Source organism: Glycine max, chromosome 5 (genome assembly GCF_000004515.6).
Source record: "Glycine max cultivar Williams 82 chromosome 5, Glycine_max_v4.0, whole genome shotgun sequence".
In the NCBI taxonomy this organism is placed as follows: Eukaryota; Viridiplantae; Streptophyta; class Magnoliopsida; order Fabales; family Fabaceae; genus Glycine; species Glycine max.
The window spans coordinates 18,551,054-18,574,637 of record NC_038241.2 but is presented as its reverse complement, the minus strand read 5'-3'; the positions used below and the strand labels follow the sequence as shown (position 1 = coordinate 18,574,637).

The window sequence follows — 23,584 nt, the reverse complement described above, 5'->3', positions numbered from 1 at the left end:
TGGCATTGGTGAAGGAGTTCTACGCCAACCTCTACAGTCCTGAGGGGCCTTCACCAAAACAAGTCAGAATACGGGGCCACTTGATAAGGATTGATGTAGATAGCCTCAATGCCTTTTTAGAAACACCTGTGGTGCTTGCTGAGGGTGAATCTTTACCCTCTTACTCAAGATACTGCAAGATGCCTACTGACATCAGGGAAATTGAGGCTGCTATGTGCATACCCGGCAGAGGGTTTATTTTAAATGCTAAAGGTCACCCTGGGAAGATCATCAGAAAAGATCTAACCACTCTTGCCTAGGTCTGGAGTGTTCTCTCATACTCCAACCTGGCTCCGACTTCCCACACCTCGGACTGTGGATAGAGCTAGGTTAATCTTTGGCTTAGTTACTTAGTTGGACATGAATGTCGGAGCTCTTATCTCTGGACAGATCACATCAATGGCCCAGTCTAACTCCTCTAGAATTGGGTTCCTTGCTCTTATCACAACTTTATGTAGGTCCAGAGGAGTTGCTTTCGACAGCTTAGTCTTTGAACGTTTGAGCCCGGTCATTAATTTGGCCTACATAAGGAAAAACTGTTGGAACCCAGATGATCAAACAGTTATTATTAGGGGGGCCAGAAGACCTAGGGCAAGGCCACCTGAGGCTCCTTCTACATTAGCAGCTCCTCATCCAGCTTCTACATCAGCAGCTCCTCCCCAACTTATATGACAGCAGTTCCTTCTACCCTACCTCCTGCAGATTTTCAATGTTTCGAAGCCATGCTTCGAAGCATACATCAAGGGCAGATTATTTTATTGCAAAGCCTACAGCTGGTAGCGCCTCCAGACTCCATCTCGACGGTAGAGCAATTTAATGAATGGCTAGCCTGGCCAGGGACTCAGCCTCCTCTTCACAGGGAAGATGAAGATCCCGCCACTCAGGTACCCCATCAGCCGAAGGATGAGTCATCAGAGTCTTCCACTCCTGAGCCCTTGATCAAGAAGAGGAGGGTAGTTGTAACCCAGGAAGCTGCAACCACCTCTGAAAAGTCTCTTGAAGCCACTCTAGAGCTTCCGGCACCAGTGACAGATTCCACTTCTCCACAACAGGCAGTAGACCCTTCCACCCCTGAGGATCAAACCACCCCAGTCCTGTCTCCGAACACCTTTCCTGTAGCTACTCCTGTACTTCATTTGTCGGAAGAGGAGGAGGGTCAGACACAAGACACCCAGGACCAATCATAGGATCTTTAAATTCCTATTGATTTTTTGTGCTTTTTGATCTATTAGTATAATTATGGTTCTAGTACATCATTTACTTCTTGTTAGTTTTGTGCATGAGTAGTGTAGTTGCTCATTCTGAAGCATCTAGAGCAGTTTAACTTAACTTTTGTTGGTGTTGCAGTAAAATAGTTTATTTATTTTGAAAAATGGATGTATGCCTTGTTTTAAATTGAATGCATGCTGAAGATGAGATTTGTGTTTCTTTTCATGAATTTGAACGAATATGTATGTTAGACAAAGAAAGAATAAGAGTGTGAACTCATAGTAGAATTGTTAGTCAGTAGACAGATTGATTGTGAAAGAAAAGCTTGAACCAAAACCGGTGAGAGTGTGGCCTTAAACTGTGAGTGAAAGACTAGCTGTGAATGATAATCTTTGCATGAATCTCTGAATTTTAGAATGAAATGTATAAATGAGGACATGATGAAGGCCATGATTGTACATACACAAACTCTTTTGACCTAACAGCTTACCTTAAATGATAATTGCATCCTTTGCTCCCTTTTTGAGTTGAATGATATTGTAAAAAAATTTGAACCCTAAACTTAAATAAATATCTCCTGATACCTTGTTTAGATTCTAGGAGAGCATATGGTTCAAGGCAAATTTACTCTAAATTTGGGGGAGGGAAGTCAATTCCAATGAAAAGAAAAAGGTTAAGCATCAACACACACAACAAATAAATTGTATGTTAAAAAAAAAAAAGAATAAATTGTGTTGTTATAATAGGGTCAAAAGCAACTTGAAAGGAAAAGATAGTGAGAAAGCTACTAGTATAATACAAGACCATTGGGATAAGTCAAGGATTTGTGCTCTCTTAGAACCTAAACCTTTGAATCCTAGAAAAACCAATGAATTTTCGTAGCCAAACCTCACTACATGCCTGAGAAAGTCTTTCTGATTCTGTTTATACATTTCTGACTTGATGGCATGAGATGAAATGCAAAGATTGGACCTCCGGTTAGTTGTTATCAATGAATACCTTAAACACTTGTGCTTGAGTGAAACAGTAGCCGTGAGACTGTGGTTTGAGCTACTTTCCTTGATATCTGTCTTATGATTAACTTCATCTAACTATATAGTTCACATTTTGTTCTCCTATTTGTCTAGCTGCAAATTCTGTGAAAACAAGTGATAGGTACACATTGCTTCATCTTTCTCATCATGCAATCAATGAATTTTGATGCATACACATTTGTACATAAACACTGCATGTTTTACCACTTAAGGACAAGTGAGTTGTTCTCTTTTGCTTGAGGACAAGCATAACTGTAAATTTGGGGGAGTTGTTAGTCGGTGAAAACGACTAACTTTTGTGTATAAAACTTGTGTATATTGTATCAAACTTCTCCAATTTGTAGTTGTTTTATAATATTATAAGTACTTTATGTTAAATATAGGTAATAGATAATTTATACTTTTGTTTTGTGTGTTTAATAATCAATTTCTCTCAATTTCAGGTTAATTAGGCAAATTGGCAAAAGTGATGTTTTCACCTTCTCGCTAAGCCAATCTGTTTGCTTAGCGAGCATTCGCTTAGCGCGACACTCAGTGCCTAAGCGCGAGGAAGAATCCAGAAGAAGATGAGCTGTCAGGATCGCTGAGTGCACCGCTCCAGGTCATCAAGCGCACTGCTTCAGCTCATCCGCTAAGCGAGAGAAGTGCGCTAAGCCACAATCCACTTATGTGCGTTAAGCAATCCAGATTTGCGCTAAGCGCGCGAGCACGGACTAACCCACCTATTTAAGCTTGAAATAAGATTTTTTGAGGGAGTTTGGCATTTTTCTTAAAGAAGCCTCTGCATGCATGTGAGTCTAGCCTTGGCTTGAAGCTTTTGCATGTTTAGGAAGTTCTTGAGAGAGAAAGGTCCAAGTTCCAAAGAGTTATGAGAGATTTTGCTGTGTGAAGATCTGCAGAGACGAGAGCTCGAATCGGAAGCCGTTCTGAGAACTTGAGATGAGTTTGTGAGTGATTGTGAGATCCTAGAGGTGAAGGAGACATCCTCACCACTTGTATTTTTGCTATCTTTCATCTTGTTCTTCTCTGTGTTCTAAAGGAGGTTTCCGGACCATGGAAAGCTAAATCCTCTATTGGATCTTCCACGTAGGTACCTGATGTATATATATTTCTATCTATGTAATGATGTTTTGTTTGTTCTCTGTGCTATCTGCTTTTCATTCCAGTATGTCATTACCTTGATCACGTAGATGCATGCTTTGTTAGGGTCATTCAATAGTGGAAATTGGTCTGATTCTAAAGTCCTTGATAGTACAGGGCTAAGTTGTTGCGCTGTCACGAGGAATCGGGGTACAAGAACTTAGTTGTGTAATGTGTGTCTTAAGGCGGTCCTAGTTGAGTTTAGTCTTACAAGAAGAATCTATGGACGAGGCTTGATCAGGATTAGGCTAGGCTATCATGAGGAATCGGGGTCTAGCAGTCCAGGAGACAACATAGGAATACATGGGCATTGTTAGATAAAGAACATCTATTTTAGAATCAGGAACCTATTAGGAAGACCAACGCGTTCTCTACTTGTTTTTACACAACATTTCTCTTGCGTGATTTTCTTTCTTTTTGCATAGATAGTTTAGATACCTATTCATAACCATAATCATCTTTTCATACCAGACACCTATTTACCGAAATAGCTTGCCAGATAACACAAGTTCCCCGAGAGTTCGATACTCGGTTCTTACCGTTTTATACTACTTGTGCGATCCGGTACACTTGCTGGCCGCGAACAGTGAGCTTAGCTATTAGAGAGGTTTGTGTAGCTAAGCTCTAGCTTCTTCAAGAATCTTCTCAAGGAGGTGAGCTTAGTTATTAGAGGGTTGTGTTTAGCTAAGCTCTAGCTTCTCAAGGAAATTTTCTCAAACAAGCTTCTCAAGGAAGTTTTCTCAAGAAAGCTTCTCAAGAAAGCTACCTAGTCTATAAATAGAAGCATGTGTAACACTTGTTGTAACTTTGATGAATGAGAGTCTTGTGAGACACAACTCAATTTCGTGCCCCTTTTCAAGGAAGCTTCTCTCTCCTTTTTCTTCCTTCAATTTCATGCTCCCCCCCCCCCTCTCTCTTTCTCTCTCTCTTTCTTTTCCTCCATTGAAGCATCCTCTCCAAGCTTCTTATCCAAGGCACATTATTGGTGATGAAGCTCCTTTTTCCATGTCTTATTCCCTAGTGGATGGTGTCTCCTCTCACCCCTTTTCCTTCTTCTTCCACTGCATCTCCATGGTGGAAAATCACCATTGAAGGACCTCATTGAAGCTTAAAGATCCAGCCTCCATAGAAGCTCCACAAGCAAGCTTCCATCAACCTATTGGCTTGCTTCGTAGGACTCAACATCCTTTCTTTTATCTTTCATAGAACTCAAAGTCCTCTTTTTTATCTTTCACAGGACTCAAAGTCCTCGCCTTTATCTTTCATAGAACTCAAAGTCCTTGCTTTTATCTTTCATAGGACTCAAAGTCCTCTCTTTTATCTTTCATAGGACTCATAGTCCTCACTTTTATCTTTCACAGGACTCAAAGTCCTCGCTTTTATCTTTCACAGGACTCAAAGTCCTCGCCTTTATCTTTCATAGGACTCAAAGTCCTCACCTTTATCTTTCACAGGACCTAATGTCCTCTCCTATATCTTTTATAGGACTCAAAGTCCTCTTATAGGACTCAAAGTCCTCACTTTTATCTTTCATAGGACTCAAAGTCCTCCCCTTTATCTTTCATAGGACTCAAATTCCTCTATCTTTATGCTTTCAGAGGACTCAAAGTCCTCTGTCATTTACATTTCAAAGACTTTAATGTCTTTAGTCATTTACACTTTCAAAGGCTACAATGTCTTCATTTACATTTCAAAGACTTCAATGTCTTTTGTCCTTTACACTTTATAAGACTTCAACGTCTTCTGTCTTTTATAAGACTCGATGCCCTTGTCTTTGTGCTTCTTAGGACTCAACGTCCTCTATTTCTATGCTTTGAAAAAAAAAAAAAAATATATATATATATATATATATATATATATAATATAAAAAGGAATAAAAAAAAAGAACTTCAAATGTCTTTTGCTCTACAAGACTTCAATGTCCTCCGTTTTACGTTTCATAAAACTTCAATGCCCTTATGTTTTGCGTCAGTTGCCCGATCAAATAGCAAGATCGCTCGAACGAAATTAGTGTCCTTATCTTTACCTCCCCTTTATTTCTAATAAAAGGTAAGTAAACAGAGGCAACTGTCATACCCTAATTTCATCCAGGGTCTATTGTTCGTTGATCTTTTGATCCTTGCTGGTTGACTTACGATGTTGAACGCCAGTTACAGTGCAAAGCAAGGAACCATTTAGTGTTTCGATCAGAAATGCAAAAAATACCAAAAGAAAGGGGCAAAAGGGTCTTTTCGTTGAGTTTCCTGGACCCTAGCTCGCCTAGGCTGGTGTTCGCTTCCAGCAAGTGCACTGGATCGCGCAAGTAGTATAAAACGATAAGAACCGAGTATCGAACTCTCGGGGAACTTGTGTTACTTGGTAAATCTATTTCAGTAAATAGGTGTCTAGTATGAAAAGAGATGTATTTATATGAACAGATGGGTAAACTAACTATTAAAAAGGGAAAATCACGTGAGAAATGATGCATGAAGACAAGAAGGTGACACGTTGGTCTTCCTAGTAGGTGCCTGATGCTCAAAGGATATTCTCTATTTAACAATGCTTATGTATTCTATGGTGTCACCTGAAATGCTAATCCTCGATTCCTTATGATAGTCTAGCCTAATCCTAATCAAGCATCGTCTGTAGATTCCTCTTGTTGGACTAAACTCAACCATGGACTGAAGCAGTGCGCTTAGCAAAATGACCCTTCACTTAGCGAACATGCACAATTCATGCTTCTTCCAGATTCTTCCTCGCGCTCAGCCGAGAAGTGTCGCGCTCAACGGATGGCTCGCTAAGCCAGCAGATTGGCTTAGCGAGAAGGTGAAAATCAGCACTTCACAAACTTGCCTAATTAAACTGAAATTGAGAGAAAATGATTATTAAACACAATAAATAGAATTACTAAGTATTTATTACCTATCTTTAACTAAAAGAACTTATAACACTACAAAATAACCATAAATTGGAGGATTTTGATACAATTTACACAAGTTTTATACACAAAAGTTAGTCGTATTCACCGACTAACAACCATGTCGCCTAAGCGGGTTCATCTTGGTTGTTGAACAAAAACAATGTAGACGCTAAGCGCGCCTGTGTGCTAAGCATCAATGGTATACTGAGATACTCAGAATAGTTCAGGCGCTAAGCCCAGCTTATTGAGCTAAGCACCACTTAGGTTCTGTTTCTTTACCTTTGTAATAAGGCTAAGTGCGCCTGTGCGCTATGCCTCATTGTCTTTCTATTGAGGCTGAGCTAAGCGCCAACATGCTGCGCTAAGCTCCAGCCCTATTCTGTTTCAAATATTGTAGACTTAGGCCTCTTGTGTTTTGTCTCATATTTTGCAGATGGCATATCAAAAAAGAAAATCCATTGCTTCTTCATCTTCTCAGATCAGATATGATAGATACAAATTTTCTTCCCCTGAAGCATGGGATCGCTACACCAACAACATCTTCCGTAGAAAGATCATTCCTAAAAGAAATGTGCAGCTGTCGTTTAATGACTTTGAGGAATTTCAAGGGGAGTTAAACAGGAGGAACTGGCATAAGAAAATCATGTATTTGGAAGAGGGAAGCATAGATGTGGCACTTGTAAAGGAGTTTTATGCAAATGTTTATGATCCTGAAGACAAGTCACCAAAACAGGTCAAGGTTAGAGGGCAATGGATTCCATTTGACTTAGCTGCCCTCAACTCTTTTTTAGAAACACTAGTGGTCATAGAGAAAGGAGAAAGTCTTCCAGCATATGCAAGATTTGTGTTGCTAAGGCTAAACCAGCAAGAGTTAGCAACCTGTTTGTGTATCCCAGGTAAGGGATTTGAATAGAATTCAGACGGATTACCTTTGAAGATTTTAAGGAAAAAATTGACTACTCTTGCTCAAACTTGGAGTGTCTTTTCTTTTCTAACTTGGCCCCCACCTCTCATACTTCTGACATCAATTTGGATATAGCTAAGTTAGTGTATGTACTCATACAGAAGATGGATATGAATCTAGGATCCTTCATTTCTAGTCAGATTACACTCATGGCCCAACATGACTCCTCGAGGCTCAGCTTTCCTGCCCTAATCACTGCTTTATGTAAATCCTGGGGAGTCCACTCTGATGCCTTGACCCATGAGAGCCTGAGTCCTGCCATTAATTTGGCATACATTAAGAAGAACTGTTGGAATCTTGATGATCCAACAGTAACTTTCTGAGGACCCAGGAAGGCCAGAGGTAAGAGATCTGAGGCCCCTTCCACTTCAGCATTAGAGGCACCAACACCTTCTTCTTCTACACTTTATCCCTCTTCCTCCACAGAGATCCCAGTGATTCCTCCAGCACCTTCACAGATTCCTCTTCCAGCTCCTCTCTCTATAGGTCCAATAGATTTTATTTTCACTCCTCAGATGCTTCACTCCATGCTCCAGAGCATCCATAGGGGGTAGTCCATCATCATGCAGAGCCTTCAGGGCTTGGGTTTGCCCTCCATTATGAGCATGGAGGAGTTTGATGAACAGGTGGCCTAGCCAGGAGACCAACCTTCTTCTTTTGGATGGGTGGGACCTCTATAGCCCAGGAGCCTGTGACTGAGGAGCCACCAGCACCAACACCATCTCCAGTAGCAACAGAGGAGGAGACCACTCCATATCAGACCCGACAGCCATCTCCACCATCTGCACCTGCTCCTGAGGAGACTCAGCCATCAGCACTGGATCTTAATGAAGACCAACCACAAGAGGAGCAGGACATTTAAATTTTTTGCATTATGAACACTTTAGTTTAATTTCAGTTATTTTATGATTTATGTCATTTAAACTTCAGCTTTGATGTTTTAGTTTTTTAATTTCAGTAGCATAGTTGTTTGTTTGCTTGTACAAAAAGCTTGATTGAACAGTGAATTGATTGAACATTGTATGCAGTGGCTTGTTTGGTATGGAATGAGTGTTTGAAAGTGATTGATTGAGAAAATGTATGAATTGAATGGATTGGGATGATTGGATGATTGTTTTGATCAAGTTTGTCGTCATTAGAAGAGAATGAGCATATGATTGGAATTATGTCTGAAAATGTTAGTCGGTTGTCAGATTGATTGTGAAGGAATGCATTAACCGTATCCCGTTGAGAGTGTGATCTTTAAAATTTTGAGAGAAACGACTATCATTTAGTGCTGATTCTTGCGTGAATCACTAAAGTATGGATTGGATGCATGAACTTGAGGATGATGAAGGCCATGTTTGATTATGAATAGCTACTTAGCCAAAAAGCTAACCTTGTGATTGAATGAATTATCCCTTGCACCCAGCTTGAGCTGAATGAATTGATTGATTGATTGAACCTCGAGCCTATTCAGTTGTATTTTCTACTACCTTATTTTAGGTTGTAGAAGAACATCATCCACAGAAGATGGTTCAAGGAAAATTTGTCCCAAATTTGGGGGAGGTATTATCAAGGTAAATTTGTTCCAAATTTGGGGGAGGCACTGGGTAAGGATTGAAATGGTCAAAGAAAATAGTATATACACACTGCTTCTGTTTTGTAATATATATATAAAAAAAACTCTAAGTATAAATAAAGTTAATAAGTGTGTATTCTATAATTTCAAGTATGAAAGCTAAGTGCCTAAGAAAAAGGGCAAGTATGGGGAAGGAATGAATGAAAAACTGAAGGTTATTCTATGGATGAATGCTCTCATAGAACCTAAGCTTTTGAATCCTAGAAAAACCATGAATTGTTGGCAGCCTAACCCTATTACAAGCCTAGAAAGTCCTTCGGATTCATTTTTGTGTGTTCATTACTATATGATAGGAGATGAAATGCAAAGGTTGGAACTTGTGTTGGTTGTTTATGATGGAATAAGCCTAAACACTTGAGTTTGAGTGAAACAATGACTGTGAGGTTTTGGTTGATGATCCTTCCTTGATTTCTGTCATGCTTACTAGCTTATTTCAGCTGTGACTCTAATACTTGTGCTCTTATCTTTGAAAGACTGCATGCTTGTGAGAAGTAATTGATTTAAGCATTCCATGGTATTCAGTTCATATGGTTGATGTCCTTGATGAATCAAACACCATTTTCTTTTATTTGGCCACTGTCTTTGTCACTTGAGGACAAGTGAACTGTTCTTTCTTTGCTTGAGGACAAGCAAAACTGTAAATTTGGGGGAGTTTGTTAGTCGCTTTATACGACTAACTTTTGTATAGAAATCATTTTCCAAAGCTTGTATAGTTCCCCAATTTATGGTTATTTTGGAGTAAATTTTGTAAATAAATCTTGTTTTATGGTTAATGTTGTCTCTAGAATATTTCCATTGGATTTAATGATGAAATTTGTGCATTATCAAGTGATAAAAGGCTAAGTTTTGAATTGCAAGAGTAGCTGTTGGGCTAAGCTCAGCAGTTGGGCTAAGCGCTTATTCACCGCTAAGCGCAGCTTCAGAGCGCTTAGCGCAAAGGAGAATTTGGCAGAGCATCAGCATCAAAGATGCGCGCTAAGCGTAGCAGGTGCCTTCATCTAGGCTAAGCGCAAGACTGGCGCTAAGCTCAATTCCACTTACTCGCGCTAAGCGCAACGTCGTGATTTCAGAGCCTATTTAAAGCCTGTTTTGTGCAATATTAGGGTACAATGCCTAGGGCATAGAATCCCACAGCAGCCACAGTGCCTATTTAAGGAAAAGAGCCCTAGAAGCAGCAAAGAGGAGCAACTTTTGTAGAGATAACTAGGTTTTGTAAGCTCATTTATTGTTAGGGTTTCTTTATAATGGTTGGCTAAACACCCTTGTTGGGGATTTCTAATGAATAGCTGATGTAAATACATAATATCTAATTTGATGTGAACCTGAGTAGGAGCGGATCGTTTGATACAGGTTACAGAGTTTGGATGACGCCACTTCCAAAGAGGGAAGATAAGTCAGGGTAGACGCCACTTCTAGTGAAGGAAGATAAGTCAGGGTAGACGCCACAAGGATTACCTTGATAAGTCTGAGATTGGTTCAACAAGGAACTCAGAGAGAAGCTCTCACCAAATTTTATGAAAATGCCAAAAGTTTTTTTATTCAAAACAAAAACCAATACTTATAGTGTATCTATACAAATAGATAAAAATGGACATGGGCCTTCTAAACAGTTTGGGCCAAAATTACAATAAATAAAAATTATAACTAAAAACATGTTTAACTTGGGCCTTTAAATTAGTTTGGGCCTTCAGCAACAATTAATAGTCTTGATAGTGTCTCTACCTCTGGGCCTTCATCCTTCTCCATTTGGGCCTTCATCCTTCTCCACTCGGGGGCTTTATCCTTCTCCACTGGGGCCTTCGTCCTTCTCCACTTGGGCCTTTAGCTTGTATTTGGCCAGTTTCAGGACTCTCATCATAATTGATTGTGTTTTCTGTGTTCAATGCTTTATTCAATGCTTGATGTTTGTATGCTTTTGGTCTGATCACCCATTTGTGTGCACAGTTAGGTGACTTTGGCATTGGGAAATTTATTGTTGCCTTAGAACTTGATTGAAGCAGGATCGAAACTTAATCTTACATGAGGGATCTACGGGTTAAGTTTTGGTTTTAATTATGTTGTTACAATAATGCTTTTTAGTTTAGACCTAGTCTTACATGAGGGATCTGCGGATGAAGCTTAGGCTAAATTAGGCTAAACTTTCGTAATCTACTTGAGCTGAGTCTAGTCTTACATGAGGGATCTGTAGATGAAACTCAGTTTAAGTTAGTCTAAACCTAAGACGACCGTCTAAATTGGGCCTAGTCTTACATGAGGGATCTACGAACGAAGCTTGGATTAATTCGGCCTGACGAGGGATCGAGGGTTTAGTAATTTAGGCTACAACATAGAACACAAGAGCACGATTGATTAGAGAAATATATTTCTATGCATCAGCTTGTTTGTTAGAAAGACCCAACATATCTACCTACTGTTGTCATTTTATTTACCTTGCATTTTATAGTTTTTGGCATACAAGTTTAGTTTAAATTCTGTTTGAAATTATCACTTATACATGTTCTCTCAACAATGCTTCGATTCTGAACTTAATTTTGGCTAACATTTGTTCTCTGTGTTCGATACTCGGATTCATCCGTTTTAATTTTAAATAATTGACGATCTGGTGCACTTTCCGGTAAACCCCTATTGAAATTTCCTTGAGATATAAATGAACAAAAGAGTAACTGCAATGGGGAGCAAGCAGGGCACCTACACTAGTTTTTGTATTAGGGGTAGTTTTGTAATTTCACATACATTAAGTGAATATTTTATGTGTGTGTTGGGAAATAAATTTAATTGAATTGGGAGAAGCCCAATCCAATTAAATTTTAGAGGGGGAGGTGAGCATTTGCTTGCTACACCCAATTGCCACATCATATAGTCACACTTTGTGCATGTCCTTCGTACTTTACATGCCTCGTGACACCTAAGCACACTTAGTGGAGAATCTTGGACTTGATCTTGGATTAGTGGGCTGAACCATAACTAAAATTCACTAATCATAATTAGTGAAATTTTGGCTCCACAAATTCAATTTCAAATTCAAGTGAAATTTGAATAGAAATTCAAATTTCCCTACAATTTTGTGTGACACTTAGGCTATAAATAAAGGCCATATGTGTGTATTTTTTGAACTTTGATCATTTGAGAATTACACTTCAAAGTTCATACCTCATTTGAGGAACTAAATTTCGTGCTCCTTCTCTCCTTCTCCCTCCACTCATCTTCTCCTACCTTCAAGCTCTTATCCATGGCTTCTTATGGTGGTGAGCTTGTTCTTGACTCATCTTCTCCTTGAAGTGGCATCTCCAATCATCTTTCTTCCTTCTCCATTCCGCTTCCATTGAACTTCAAGAAGCAAAGGACTCCGTTGATGAAGAAGATCCAAGGCCTACAAGCTTCACATGGAGCTACATCACGTTTCTTCCAATAGTCATATTTCATACCTCTTAACATAGGTGATTTGTTAGTAGAGAATGCTTCTTCCATTTCTTTCTTTGATTTTGCTAGATCCTTTCCTTAGTATTATTAAATACTCAACCAATAAGGCCAAGTTATGACACAAATCAAAATAACAACAATCACACTAGAAGGGGGCTCGAATAGTGTGTTAATAAAGGATAGAAACTTATACATAGTAAAGAGTTTTATCCCAAGTTCAGAAAGCTATATGTACTAGAGTTGTCCACTGATAAGTAAGAAAACAAGTTTGAAAAAAGTAGAAGTTGATCGTCCAGTAAATATAAAGCGATATATTAAAAAGGTTTTTAAATAAACACTTGGTGGGAAAACGTGACAAAGTAAGATAAGAGAATACATCATAAAACCTCTTAAGAGAGATGTAGAAACACTTGATTTATATTGGTTCCATCAAATAGAGCTATGTTCAATTCTCTTTTACGAAACTATAAAGGGTTCCAATGATCAAAACTTTGATTACAGAACAAGTATTTTGTCCTGCCACTCTTGGCTATACAAATATTCTTCTAGCCACTTCTGGCACGCCCTTAAACTCCACCTGAATCTAAGAACACCCAAGTGAGGATTGCACCTTCTTCTATGAGGATTCTTTACTAGTTTAAATGTTCTTTGTTTTCTTAAATTCTATACAAGAATTGGAACACACACTCGTGAGTATTTCTCTCTTTTCTAGAATTGGGACATACATCGATCCCTTGATTCACTAATTGTTATTAATTGATTTATCTTTGTGCTTTGTGTTCTCCTCTTGATTCTTTCCTTATTGATTTTATTTATGCATAACATTTGATTACCATGTTCCATAAACTTATATATAAGTGTTGGAAAGAACTGAAAGGTGAACCATGACATTGTACCCATTGAAAAAAACTTAGGCTTTAAATCATGAAAATAAGTTTAACTAATCCTTCAAAAATATATGGAATTAACAAAGACCATAAATAATTTAAATGAACACAGTTACTACAAAAATAGGGGTTAATTCAATTGGATAATCTTCATTTCCTAAAAGGGGACAAAGAACAACTTAGGTTAATTCATCTTCAAAAAGAATTGGTTACAATTCTTAGATGAAGAAATTAATCCATTAGAAGGTTGTTTTGTGAATCTCCAATCTTAGAAGTTTTCTCATATTTGTTTTCTTCCGATTTTAAATGCTTCTCTTCATTTGAATTTTGAATCTCAACAACTTGCAATGTCAAATCGTTTCACTCTTCATTCATTTCATATCATTCATTGATAGCAATAATCACTAATTAAAAATTCATTCTATATGGATATAATATTTTATTTTTATTACTTGACAACAATTGTACACTTATGATTTTCTCATACAAACACTACTAAAAAATGTTTTTTACAACATGTATTTAAAAGCGGTTATCAAAACACCATCCATGTAAGTAGCGGTGGTTTTCTGTAATTAATTGGAACTTTTCAAAGATGGGTGTTGTCAAGACCATCTTTCAAATTAGATTTCAAGACCGTTTTCAAAGACGGGTGTTGTCATATTCTTCTTCTTCTTCTTCTTTTGCTCTGCCTAACTTACGTTTAGAACTTTCTTGCGAAACCACCTTGTCTTGATTGTTATTATTATTTGATTTGATTATGTTATCATTTTGATTATTATTTGATTTGGTATTATGGAAAAAAAACCTAGAAATGGAAGGAAAGACAAATGTATGAATTATGATTTGTTTCCTTATTTAGAGCGCATAATCAGAGGTAGCCAAGCTTAAATAAGGAAAGAATAAAATAAATTTGTCAAGAGATTTGATTGTCTCTTCTATTTTGTACAGTGGTTGTTTGATACTTGTAAATATTATATTTTATTATTGCTATTGCAAGAAAATTATGCAAATGGTCTTTTCCTGTTTCTGTGAAGTGTCAACAACAGAGAGTGATATGCAAATCTCTATTGTTAACATGTTTGTGTACAATGACAAGAGTGATGTGCAAATTTCAGGAGCAGGATAGGGGATAAATTTGGAAAATTTTGCCAAGAGAAAGGCTAGCTTCGATGTGTATGACAAAGAGAGGATGGGGAAATGAGGGATAAGACTTGAGAGTGTGATAAGTTAGCAACTGATATAAGTGCAAAGTCAAATTTTGAAATGCCAAATATGCATTTGAATGACTTGTGAGGATGAACTTGAATGATAAAGAATCATTGGGGGACCCTTGGCGTGGGAGTAATGTGATATTATTATAGAAAAGATTTTCTAGGAATGAAAATGGTGATTTACTCTTTTTAAAGCCCTGCACACTTTTTCCCCCTCTTTTTCATTTCAACTTTTTTTACCATGAATGTAGAAAGCTGAAGGTGGGCATGGCTTATTGTGATAGCAGGAGTTTTTGTTGTACTTATATTCGGCTACTTGTGCTGCATCATCCAGAGAAAATGCAAAATAGAAGGTATCTTTTATTGGGTGCTTGGGATGATTTTGTTGAAGATTTGCTATAAATATTTTGTTTATGTATGACAAGTAGCTGACAGAAAAAAGAAGCAGAAGGAACTACTATTAGAAATTGGAGTCAGTTCTGTGGCTTACATTGTATATCACAAAACAAAAAGACATAGAAAACGTGGCAAAGTCAACTATGAAATGCAGATATTTAGCTTTCCAATAATTGCTGCTGCAACAGGCAACTTTTCAGTTGCAAACAAGTTAGGACAGGGTTGTTTTGGACATTCTCAGGGGGTACTTCCTGATGGACAAGAAATAGCAATAAAGATGCTTTCTAGTAGATCAGGGCAAGGGTTGGTGGAGTTTAAGAACAAGGCTGAACTTGTAGAAAAATTGCAGCATACTAATCTCGTGAGGCTTTTGGGGCTCTGCATACAAAATGAAGAAAACATATTAATCTATAAGTACTTGCCCAACAAAATTTTAGACTTTCATCTCTTTGGTATGTGATCTTCATGAGCAAGATAATCTTGTAAATATTTATTTTAATACTTACTTTGGTTTATGTTTTGTTTGCTCTGTGGCTTGATAAGTAATGCTTACTCGGAAACAGATTCTAAAAGAAGGGAAAAAATAATTTGGGAGAAAAGATTCAACATCATTGAAGGTATAGCTCATGGGTTGATTTATCTCCATCATTTTTCAAGATTAAAAGTGATTCACGGAGATTTGAAGGCAAGTAACATATTACTTGATAATGAAATGAACCCAAAAATTAGTGATTTTGGCATGGCAATAATATTGGATTCAAAAGTAGTAGAAGTGAAAACATAAAAGAATTGTTGGAACATAGTAAGTATAAATTTCATTACAAATTAGCACAATTTTGTTCAACATCAATGCCTAATAGACAATAATGTATTCTTCACAGGCTCTGAATTTTCTGAAGACAATTTTGTTGCCAAAGTTAAAATGGAAATGGTAGTGAGAAAAGGACCAGGTATGTGTACAACATTTGATAGTAATTTCACTTCCTCATACACTATAATTCTAAATTATTACCATGTTTGTTCAAAATAATTTTCCCCATTTGAGAGTACAATATAATTAGTAATATATGAGATTCAATGCATCAGAGTTTTAAGTTTATCACCTATTTTGTAGATTCGATACAAATTGATGATGATGGAATGTTGAAACAAGTAAGGGTTGCTTCATGAATTTGGTAATTTCTAACTAGTTATAGCATATGTGAATCCCCCATTCCTTTCCATTGATATACTAATATATATGTTCATTTTTTATATACCAGCAAGATTAATATTATCTATTAATATTTTTTCATATAAAAAACTATATCAACGAGCATATAACATTTTTCTTTTATGACTCCTTTGCATATAAGTGACTCCTATATCATCTTAAGAAACCCAAAACACTAAACAACTTAATTTAAATTTTAAATATAATAGTAATTGTTACAATTTTGAATTAAATATGATTGAAATTAAAGGACTGAAATAATAATTAAATCTTCTGTATCCATATTCTACTGCTTCCATTCTGGTTACAGTTTACAGACAACTTACAAGTTTACTATTGGGTACAGATTCCTTAGAACTGGGTCTGGTATAAGTTCTCACAAAATGAAGATTTTAACTGTTATGAATCTAGCATTAGCATTCCTCATCTTCATATATTATGATATGCATCTTTCTAGTAGCTATTTATGTTGCTATTTTTATGCATCATTACCTGATATGTTACTGCCTTGATATATGCTGTTTTAAACTTTTTATTCCTTTTATTCATAGTGCATGAGAATTGACGGTGCCAATCCTGTAGAGCTCTCAGCCATGGGTTGAGAAATAGTAACATATTTTTACCTTAATATACTATGATTGACAAGCCATTTCTGTTGGTATTTTTTTTTTTTTTTTTGGTGAAAGCTGGTATATAATTTATTACAGAGTATGCTTTACCCATGCCATATCAATAAATTGTTGATCTGAATGTTTCCCATGCAGCCTCAACTGGAAAACAAGTATGATATACATGATATGCATTTTATGTATATTTTTTACATGTATGTTAATTGTTATCTTAATTGCTGCTAGTTATATTCACAAAATTCTATTGGATTCATAAACTTCTTGATAAGAGTTAAGACACTTTAAGTTGTAGACCAGCAAGCAGCTCCATTTTATGAATATGTTACAACAATGCACACTGATATGGTGATTTTTATGATACGTAAACATATTGCAGGGTCATAAATTTATGCTTGCACTTGAGTCAATGTGCTTCTAAGGATTTTATGATGATTGTAAACGAAGGTACAATGTAAGGCTTTGGAAAGTATTCATAGAATGTTTCAACTGCTTGCCAATGACAGCTCTAATTGATGAAAGCAAACTTTGTAAGCATGGTGGACTCTCTCTTGAGTTACACAATCTGAATCAGATAAAGAGTTTGTAACATCCTATTGAAGTGCTTGAAATTGGTCTACTATGTGACCTCCTTTGATTTAATCCTAGTAGTGACATTCGGGGTTGGGGAGAGTACGAGCGCAGAGTTTCCTATACTTTTGGTGCTAATAGGGTGATGGAATTCCTTCAGAAGCATGATCTTGATTTGATTTGATTTGTAGGGCCCATCAGGTTTCATATTCCTTTTAAATATGTGATTGTAATGGCTAGGAATCAAAATGTATGATGTGATGATTATATTCCATGTTACGGGTCGTAGAAGACAAATATGAATTCTTTGCTAACATGCAACTTGAACACATCTTCTCGGTTCCTAAGTGTTGTGGAGAGTTTGACAATGCTGGTGTTGTGATGATTGTTGATGAGACACTTGTGTGCTCTTTTCAAATATTGAAGCCTGTAAAAAATAGAAAGCCTAATAAGTTTGGCTTTGGGAGCACAACTACAGTTAAGCATAGTACTCCAACAAAAGCCAAGGTATTTTGATTCCTTGAATCCATTCCAAAATTTTAATTTAATGATGTAGCAGAAATTGATTTGAGCTTGAGCTATTAATATGTGCAGAAAACCTTAGGGAAATAGTCAAAACAAGACTCTTAAGTATATCAAGTGCAAGTATAAAACAAAATTCTTAGGAGGGGAGCATAACAATATTTTTTTCTTGCAAGTTGTAGACTGTATTAGTAGGTTCTACAATGTCAAGGTTTACTATTTTGAATTCCTTTTTGTTGTTAATTTCTAGGAAATTTTCAAACACATAATTTTTGGTCAAGATATTCCCAATTTTGGAATATTTAACCTCTTAACCACTTTACTGGATAATCAACTCTATAATTATTCTTGGTCAAACACACAGATTGATGATGGCTTTGATACAACTGCACTACCCCACATGCTCATTGAAAGGCTCAAATAAACTAAGGTCATTAGTCATAACTAAAGTCAATATTGGGGTTTCATTACCCATAAGATATCTGAGTCATATGGTGTTTGTTAATATATATACATGACACAAGGAAGAAATTCTGCATTGCTTAAGGAAGTGTTCAACATAATTGAGTTTGATATCTTAATTTCATAAACATAGTTTCAGGAAATTAGGAAAAAAAGTTAAATAAATCAAATAATAAAATATACAAAAGGATTTCTTATTTTTACCCTCAACTTATAATAAAATATAAGAACTCTTTTGTATATTTTATTATTTGATTTATTTAACTTATATGGCTACTACTATCATGGCTACTACTCTTCTGTAAAATATTTAAGAATTAGGTAGAGGTACTGACATGGTTGAAAAGAATTCTTCCAATAATGTACATAAGAAACGAAATGGGGGTGGGGGGTTAGCCATTATTTTCTGACATCTATATTGGTAAAAACCACTATTAAATTTCAGACTAAAGGTAGCTATTTTTCTTCATTGCCATTTGGTTAAATGCTGGTCAATGTGCTTATTGCTAGTATTATGTGGTTGTTTTGCTATATAAGATTTTTTTGTTAACTCTTTTGGATATTGAGCATCTTGCTATTGAAAATCTCATCCTTTGGATGATACTTTCAGGCAAACCATCTGCCTAATTTATTGTTAAACTGATTCATGCTTATGGCATGCTTAAATGCAGATTATTTATGCACATAGAAAATATTTTGATGCATATCAATTCGCTCGAATTAAATCTATTTTTTCTTCTTTTGAGAAGAAAGTACTTACGGTATGTCTTTTTTTTGTTTAATTTTTTACTGAGCCTTGGAACTGTAATTCGGAAACTAAGGTAGAATTCCATCCCATGTATTGAGTTTAATTTTTTTATAATTATAGGCTTCATCAACTTTCACTTCGCATTTCAGCTTAGAAAAGTTATTTGTCTCCTCTCAATTTTCCTATTGATTATTGCTCTGTTACTATAACTCTGCCTCATTGTCAATTCTTAATAATGAAATCATTCTCTTTGCAAGTAGTTGTTGTAAAATAGCTTGACCAAAATGGTCTTCAAGGAAATCGAGAGTTTTTTAGTGGAAGTTGTTATTCCCTTTGCAGGTAGTTGCTTTTGAATTTCTACCTTTTTTACTTTGTTTTAGGTGGTGAATAGAAAATTGTTTTTATAATAATGCTTGTTTTTATTATTTTAATGTATTTATAGACAAAACTTCAGCTAACTAACAAAATTGTTTTTATCATTTTAATGTTGTTTTGGTCATTTCATAATAATGCTTTTATTTTTTAAAATTAATGTTTTTTTTTCAAAATAACATTCAAAGATGGTCATTAGCTAATCTTTCTAAGACGTTGCTTAGCTAACAACCATCTTAGAAATGTACCTTTCTAAGATGGTGTTTAGCTAACCACCGCCTTAGAAAACAACATTTTTCTAAGACGGGTTTTATAGAACTGTCGTTGAAAGTCTTAACTATCAACGACATTAGCTTCAAAGACGGTGCAAAAACCGTTTTTGTATGTTGTTTTCCACCGTCGTCGTTTGTCTTTTTTGTAGCAGTGAAAGTTTTTGGCACCATCATTCATGATTGTGCTATTTTGATTTTTTTAATTGCTATTTAATAGATTTGAACAAAATTTTATTCTCTTAATTCTTTTTAATTATCTTTCTTATTTATTATTCCCTCATTACCACCATGGCATCCAATCAAGCGAACACCCATTCAAGGCTTACTTTGCACCCATAGTCTACAGTTTGCTGACTAGGATTGTCCATCCCAATGTAACCACCAAACATTTTAAAATTACAATGTTGGAGCAAAACTAGTTTGGCAGTTCACAATCAAAAGACCCTAATTACAACATTGAAGGGTTGTTGGAAATTTATAAGACTCTAAAATAATGAAAGAGCTCTTTCTTATGCACCGCACCTTTGCTTATTACCTCTAACTCTTAAGGATAAAGGATGCAATCGAGGTTATCAAACTCAACTCATAGACTCATAAGAGTATATTTCATATAAAAATGTAATAATAAAAATATAAAATACATATAAATACCTATTTATTTAATTTATTATTATTATTATTTAGTTTGTTATATTATATATTATGATTTAAATAATTTTTAAAAATTTTTAATACTATTATACTTATTATTATTATTAATTATTATTTAGTTGGTTATAAATTTATATGTTATATGTTACATTTTCTGAAGAAAAAAAACAAAAAAAATGTGTTGTTGGGCTCAAATAGAGGCCCAACCATTCAAAATACATAAGAGATGTTTGTTGAAACCCTAAACATTAGTAGCAATGTGCCTTTGCCCTAAAAAAAGTTGTTTGGTGAAATAAAGAGACCGTGAGAAGAGTAGTTCCAAACCAGCACGAGTCAGCAACAGTCGAGCAACAATCGCAAATCACAGAGGAGGAAAGGAAGGTGTGAAATGCGAAAGAGGAACCCTCACTTGAGTCTCCTAATTTGTGTCGAAATTGTGATGCGAAAAGAACACAAGCCTGTGTTGTTTCATTAAAAAAATTTACTCCAACCAGAAACACTAACTCGCCCCTAGAATCATGAGTCTACACAAGTTTAACAAGTCCACTCCGAGTCTTTACAAGTCTACTCAAAAAGTGAGTTGACTCATGAAGGGCAACTAGACTCACAAACTCGTCCAAGTCTACGAGTTGACTCATGAGTTTGATAACCATGGATGTAATTACTACTTTGAAATTATGTGAACAAGCTTTCCTAGATTCTACCCACCTTCCAAGACTAATTGGGTGAGGATACAAATCACCAATTTCCACCAGAGGGGTGGTGAATTCCCTATATGAAGCATGGGAGTGGTATAAAGTCTTGTTAGAACTATGATTGCATCATGGATTTAAGTAGTGGTGGGAAATCCAATTCACTAAAGTAAAATGATTTTAGACTCCACAACTAGTGAAACTTTTATGAACAACCCACTAAAGGAAGTCATTGTTGGAATTCTTGAGGTTGTGGCTTCAAACTATAGCCAATGGAAGAGCAAAAAGGAAAACTACTCAAGAAGAGTGGCTCTATGTAAGTATGAGGTGAGTGATGTTTATAAGTTGACGGAGAAATTTGATGCTCTAAGTAAAAAATTTATAAAAAAAATCCAATGTTAATTTAGTAGGTGCTATTAATATTTCTTGCAAGCTTTGTCATTTGTAGTGACATACAACTATACATTGCCAAGAAGGAATCTCATCTAAGCAAAGGAGTAGATAGAAAATATGGCTTTAACCCACAATTAATGTGACTACTCGTAGGCAAAGATATTCTATCCATATTTGAATACATACAATACAACCCAGAGTGGAGGAGTTATCCTAACTTTTCCTACCAAAATAATCAAGATCAAGGAATATTTAAAGGGGTAGTTTATTGCAAAAAAAAAAAGTTAAGTAGCCTTCTACCTTCAATAACCGATAGATATGGTAGCTAAGATTTTTTAAAAACTCTAAATTTTAAGCAATCACCATCCAAGTTGTATAGCCTCGTAAAGGGGTTTGTAGTGAGTTAAAAGAAGTCTAACAAGTTTGTGAGTCGCTCCATCCAAAACTTGAAACCTAAGGTGGAGCAAATGATGGATAAAATGGAGAACATGGCTATCCACAACAAGTTGGAGGCTCAAATTTCCTTATTTCCTCCTCAAGCCAAGCTCCAAGTTCCCCGCTGAACCCAAAATGAATCCATTTGAGCATTGTATAGTAGTGACCTTAAGGAATAGGAAATGTTGAAGCATTATCCTTTTGAACTAAAATATTTTAATGACAACAAAATTTTAAGAATAAAATTTTAAGGCCTTTAGACTTATGCTACTAATGGTTTGCCTTGAGTTCTTTTAAACAGTTCATATTCATGTGTAAATGTCTTTTGCATATTTTGTATGGTCTCATATTGATTCATTCTAAATAGTTCATATTCATGTGTGAGAGTGTTTATTCAAGATCTCTTAACATTAGTTGTGCCTTCATGTGTAACTTGTAATGTATCCCACATTTATTTTGCATTTTTACAATTTGAGACTCTAAAATATTCATCCATGCCTAATGCATAAGTAATTATATTTTTGGCCTTTAAATTATATTGAACCCTTCTTTTTTCATCTTCATCCCATTGTTCTCTAGGTTTTTCTATAGTTTCATTTCCCACTACCATTGTAGGAATGAAGGGACCAATTTCAATGGCTTCCCATATATTTAAATCTATGGCTTCTATAAAGATCTGCATTCGGGTTTTTCAATAGTGATAACCCTCACCATTGAACATAAGAAGCTTATTAATAGAATTTCCCTCAAGAAATGGAAAGTTAGATGAGGCCATAATTATTCTTGAAGTTTTTAAACTTTAGACAAGAATCCTACTCTGATACCACTTGTTAGACAAGTGGCCTCAATAACTTAAGAGGGGGGGGGGGTGAATTAAGTTTTCAAAATTTTCCCACTAACAAACTTTTAACCCCCTTTAAATGGTAGGCTCAGAATGCAGAAGAAGAAGTACCAATCAATCTAAACGATGTTCTTTAAACGTGTAAGAAAAATTGATTGCAATAAAATAAATGAGATAAGGGAAGAGAGAAACGCAAACTCAATTTATACTGGTTCGACCACTTCTCGTGCCTACGTCCAGTCTTCAAGCAACCCACTTGAGATTTTCCACTATCTCTATAAATCCTTTACAAACTCTGAACACACTTCAAATTCTAAATTTCAAACTTTCAAAAAAATCTTTTTAAAATAATTTTACTTCTGGTAATCGATTACAATGCCAGGTAATCGATTACCAATGGAAAAAATGCATTTTTCAGAAACTATTTAAAATCTTCTAAAACCTTTTTATAATCAATTTAAAAACTATGTTGTGAAGTAAAACCTTTGCAATCACTAGGAGACTCTTTTAACAAAGATAGACTAAGACTTAGCTTTCTTCTTGATCTTTGTTTTCTTGGTCTTGATTTAATCTTGAAGTAATCTATATTTGCTTAACCTTGAATGTTTCTTGAAGCAATCTTGTTTGACTATACTTTGGCATCATCAAAAGCCTATATTTATACATTCACATTCTCCCCCTTTTTTGATGATGACAACAATTATCAAGTAAATTCTTTTTGGCATCATCAAAACTTGCATGATTCACATTCTCCCCCTTTTTGATGATGACAACCATTATCAAGTAAATTCTTTTTTTTTTTGCATCATCGAAACCTGCATGATTCACAAGCATGAAGAGAGACATCATGCAATAGTGTACTGAGATAGTGCATCAAAAGTAAAAAGCTTTCCAGAAGACATAAATCATTACGGAGAACAAATCTTATTATTACAAGTCCTATTTGCACAAGGTAGCTAGAAAA

The 23,584-nt window shown here is 35.8% G+C and overlaps 1 non-coding gene and 1 pseudogene across 1 annotated transcript; one reads left to right on the top strand and one right to left on the bottom strand.

Moving 5' to 3' along the window:
- The first annotated feature begins 14,971 nt into the window (after positions 1-14,971).
- Positions 14,972-18,178, top strand: LOC100802792 (serine/threonine-protein phosphatase PP1 isozyme 3-like; annotated as a pseudogene).
- A 2,805-nt stretch (positions 18,179-20,983) lies between these two features.
- LOC113001737 (small nucleolar RNA R71) lies at positions 20,984-21,089 on the bottom strand. The gene has a single exon (XR_003267225.1). It is a non-coding gene; the product is annotated as a small nucleolar RNA R71 (small nucleolar RNA).
- Positions 21,090-23,584: the final 2,495 nt, after the last annotated feature.